The sequence below is a fragment of the Octodon degus genome, unplaced genomic scaffold, assembly GCF_000260255.1.
Source record: "Octodon degus isolate 3935 unplaced genomic scaffold, OctDeg1.0 scaffold00243, whole genome shotgun sequence".
Lineage (NCBI taxonomy): Eukaryota > Metazoa > Chordata > Mammalia > Rodentia > Octodontidae > Octodon > Octodon degus.
Window position 1 is genome coordinate 626,095 of NW_004524819.1, and position 5,259 is coordinate 631,353.

At 36.2% G+C, this 5,259-nt stretch overlaps 1 protein-coding gene across 4 annotated transcripts in view; it reads right to left on the reverse strand.

The window, feature by feature from the left end:
• Positions 1-5,259, reverse strand: part of Prrg1 (proline rich and Gla domain 1) — a 117,459-nt gene that overhangs the window by 31,130 nt on the left and 81,070 nt on the right. The gene's annotated exons all lie outside the window — the stretch shown is intronic.

Below are 5,259 nucleotides of genomic sequence, written 5' to 3' on the forward strand. Positions count from 1 at the left end.
CAAATTTGTTGCTCAGATTAGCAGATATAGGCATGCCAGGTTGATCAAGCAATTAAACATTAACTCTTTCTTTCACTAAATCTTAATTTTTTCCTTGTCCTTACTTTTTAATTTTTAAAATTTATTTTAAAAACAGTATAAATATAATAGATGAGACATTAGAGATAATATACATTTAAAAGAACAAGATGAAAGGTATTCAACTACGGTTGTTATAGTGCACACTGCTGTCCTTAGTGACGTTGCTCAGATTGCAGATATTAGCATGTAGAGCTGCTCAAAGTAAAAAAATTTAGCCATTAACTGCTACCTTCAAAAAACTAACAGAAATTAGTAATGCAATCATCTCTGCTATCCTGTGTACATACTTATATGATTTTCCCCTACCTTTTCCTCCTATCTTTTCTCCTTTCCCTCATCTCAATTTATTCCTTATGTTCAGTTTCTTTCCATTTTTTTTTAAATTAACAAGCCACTTCTAAATTGGAATTTCACTAGTTTTCCAATTGATGTCCTTTTTCTTTGAGAATGTAGTCTACAGTTCAATGAATTATCATGTTTCTTTGTCTCCTCTGCCCTGTAACAGTTTCCCAGTCATGTCTCTTGTTTTTCATAACCTTGAAAGCATAGCTTTAGAGTTTTTAGTAGTCATTGCCATGATTTGAATTTATTTTATTTTGTCCTACTGGACAGTAAACTCAGGACCTCCCAGATGCTAGTCTAGTGCTCTCCCACTGAGCTACACCTTTAGTGTATTTTATTTTTATTTTGAGACATTGTTTCACTAGGTTGCTCAGGCTGGGCTTCAACTTCTGACCCTCCTGACTCAGTCTCTGGAGTAGCTGGGATTACAGGCATAAGAAACCCCACCCAGTTTGGTCTGTATCTTAAATTTCTTCCAAAAGCTTAGTCCCCAGCCCATAACACTATAGAGAGGAAGTATCTCATGGAAGAAAGTTAGGTCACTAGAGGCATGTCTCTCAAGGATATATTAGGATTCCAGCCTTTTTTGTTTTTTTATGCATCCCAGCCACCATGAAATGAGCAGGCCTTTTCTCTCTCAGGTCCTCTGCCATGGGGTTCTGCTTTGCCATAAGCCCGAAATAACAGGGCTAAGTGAACATGGATTAAAATGTTGCAGCTAACCAGTGAGCAAAGATAAGTTTTTCGCCTTTTAAGTTGATTTTTCTCAATTATTTGGGCATAAAAATGTGAAGCGAATTAACAAAGTTACGCATGTTGTAGAATGTCTTAATTTCCATTTCTCTGTGCCTTGCTCACAAATAGAACTGGGGTTATAGGTTTAGGGGAAACATACCACAGAAGTCAATTGCCTTCTAAGCATATCATGTGTATAATGCTAAACTTGATCACCCAGGCGAGGGAGTATGTGTCAGGTTTCTCCCTTTCACTACTCTGTTCTTTGCAAGCAAACCTTTACATTCAAGCTGCATTCAAACAAGGAAGAGAATTAGGTTCTAGTTCCAGAGGAGAGAGGATTTGCATACATAATTTCAGGTTTTCATATTTTGAATTGTCTCAGTTATTTATTTGTTTTTTAATTATTTCTATTCATGCTTTAGATTATAATCTAAAACTACATTTATTTTTTCACTTCAACTGTTCAGTTTTGGCAATTAAAGGCTCCATCAGATTGGTGTCTGAGTCCCTGTGACATGCTTATATTTTTGCTCTTGTTTACTACCTCCTTATTGCTGTTAATATAGTATGGCCCCAAAGAATTCTGGTTTCCTTCATTGTAGAATCATAGTAAAACAACAACAAAAAGCCCCCAGGTCCCAGTGCCAGTTTAAACTATGCAGGCTTGAAAACATCTAAACTATTACTGTGTATCTGAAATTTGAAGATAACAATTTTGATACTCAAGCAAAATACTACAAAAAATATTTGAAAAGTTTTTGAAAGTAGTTTTAAACATATACCACTATTTTCTTCATTGTAGCTCAATATTAGCAGCTCCAAAATTTGGAGAATATTCCTGGTCATATAAGGGAAAAAACAAAATGTGAGAGCAATTAAATAATTCCTAATAACAATAATTAATTAATTGCAATAAAATATGTTTACTAAAGGCTTTCTCTTTTTTAGGCACTATGTTAAGAACACAGGTTGAAAGCTAATGTTCCATAATACAGGATCACAATTTGAGGCCTATGAAGCTGAAATGTTTATTTGAAAGCAATACAGTCAGCAGGTGGCAGAGGTGAGACACCATCAATCTAATTCTGAAAAAGAGAGAATTTGGACACGATGTTCAGAAAACTACTTTTGTCTCCTACAGATTTACTGAGGTATAAATGATAAATAAGTACTGTTTATATATAAAATGCACAAAATGTTAATGTGTATCTCTGGGTATATGTCAACTGAGTCTGCTAGATCATAAATGCCACAAAGGGAGAGGTGTCTTATGCATTGCTATATGTCTTGTGTCCTACATAGCAGGTATTTGTCAAGTCAAGTAACACCTAAATAAATCTGCCCCAGGTTAAATGGAAGAATATTAGGATAATAACAGTTTTCCCATTGTATCATAATACTTGTACTCCATATGAGATAAAGCATTACAAATAAATATTTCAATGAAAACAGGCTTCTTGGGGATGGGGATATAGCTCAGTGGCATAAGCGCCTGCCCGGCAAGTGCAAGGTCATGAGTTTGATCCCTGATGCTGAAAACAATCTTCTAAATTTACAAAATCTACATATGAGAATAAAGAAAGTATATGAGAGTAAACCTGCTTTGAATTATAAAACTTAATAAGAAATCTAAGAGTAGAAAGTAAATCTCATTTTCTTGACTTCCAAGATTAAAATGAAACTGTGTTACCCATCACCACATTTTTCTTAGCATATAACAAACATAACATGAGATAGTTATTCTAAAGCAAAAGATGAGAATGCCAATTTTATTACTTTTATATCAAAAGTTGTCCAACACACCTTATTATCAGTGGTTCCGTTTTAATGGCATAAGCAAATACTTAAAGTAACAAATATAACACTGACATAATAAAATCCATTTTCAAGTACACCTCTCTCAGCCAACTTGTGAGCAAGTTTTAAATCACTTCTTCCTATGCATTAAACATATTTTGGAATATGCCAACCCATTAGTTCATTCCTTCATCAAATATTTATTTAGCCCCTATTATGTGCCAGAATTGCTAGGGACCATAGCTATGAAGAAAGAGACAAAAACATTGCTGCACTAGAGCTAACAATCCTGGGCAGACCGTAATTAACAAATACAACAAATGGATGTCAAATGGTGAAAGTGCTGGGAAGAAAAATAATCCATGGAAGGGACTCAAGTTTGCAGTTTCAGATAGGATACTTCCTCGCTGAGAAAGTGAACTAGAAGAAAGAACTAAGACTTATCAGTGAGCTCAGACATTTTCATCTTGAAGAGGAAAGAGGGAGTGCTGAAGCTATAAAGGCAGGGCATTTGTTCTTGTACAAGTGTGAGGAAACACAAGAAAGCTACCGCAAAGTGATATGGGGTTGAATATCACAGGGGATGTGGTAAAGATATAACTGTGGCAGGTGATGGCTGGGGCAGGAGGATGCTGAAGGCAAGTTGCAGGCTAGCCGGGGCTAGAGAGTGAGTTCAAGGCCAGTCTGAACTACATAGTGAGACTGTCTGAAAATAATAATGATAGTGATAATGATAATAATAATATTAATAGGAAGAAAAACTTTATGAATTGGAAATGTGGGGTGGAGATAGATAATTGTGTGTTTTCTTGTAGGTAATTCTGAGCATTTTGGCTTTTACTAAAGAAATAAACCATTACAAAGAAGAAAAGATTTTTTTGACTGTTTTTTTTTTCTTTTCTTTTCTTCTGTAGTACTAGGAATTGAACCTAGGACCTTTACACTGAGCTACATTCTCATACCACTTTAAAGTTTTTTTCCCCATTTTCAGACAGTGTCTCACTAAGTCGCTAAGTTGCCTAGGCTGGGCTCAAGCACGTGATTCTCCTGCCTTGGTTCCCCAAAGTGTGGGAATTCCAGGCGTGCATGACCACAGCAGAATGAGAAGAATATCATTGTAGCCTGTTATTCTAAGAGTGAGTAAAGGAAAGTGAAACCAAGAAATATGGATGAGTAGTGATGACTTAGACATAAACTAATCACAAGATAAAAGGCTGAAATGAGACTATCTAGAACCAACTACTTGCAAGTGGGATGTAGGATATAAAAAAGAAGACAGAATCATAAATGACAATTATGCTTGGGGGTAGCAATCAGAAGGATAGACAATAACTACATATTGACATCAGAAAACTACTGGGGCTGGGGAGATGGCTTATTAAAATAAACACTTTCCTGGCAAGTGCAAGGGCCTGAGTTCAAATCCCCAGTTCTACAAACAAAAGAGAAAACTATTGGGAAGAGGAGGTATTTTAGGAAGGACTACAACACTTGTACAAACTACAGCCCAGCATATGTAGAATTTAATACCTAAAAAATGACAAAAAACAGACCAATTTTTTTTCTTTTTGGAGCTACATGAGTTAATACTAAAATTTGCATGCAAAACTAAGCATGTACAAATAGTTCATAAAGATCATATCTGGGAGAAATGGTTATAATTTACACTAAAACATACTACCTAGCCACTGTAATTAAAGCAGTGCAGCTCTAACATTTGAGCAGCACGCTGGCTCAGTTTATTAAACTAGAGTGTCCAGAAACAGACTAAGCACATGTAGAATTTTTTTTCCTTACCCAATCCCATTTTCACACCAATATTTATGTACATTCAATGGGACTCTGTTATTTTTTTTTGTGGCGAGCCCACCCTGGAGGCAGGGCTGCCTCAGCATGTGGTGCTGGGTATCGAACTTCGGTCCCTGCACTTTGCCTAAGCTTGCCTAAGCAGGCACTTTAGACCATTGAGCTATCTCGCCCACCCAGCGCATGTAGAATTTCATACCTAATGAGGATAACTAAAATCACTAGGGGGGAGAGGAGTGTTCTATCAAAAGATGTTTGGACAACTGGATAACCATGTGGAAAAATCAGAACCATAACTTACAATATACACAATAATAAACTCCATGTGAGTCTGCAAAGCTGAGTACGTTCACACTCATCAATTCATAAACTGATTTTGTTTTTGCTGAGCACATTGGAATCTAGTAATCCTGTTTCTTTGTGCATCTTTCTTTCAGCCCCTTTGTGTTGCTCTTGAAGGATTGCCTGAGCCATACACTGGACGTCACTTGTTTA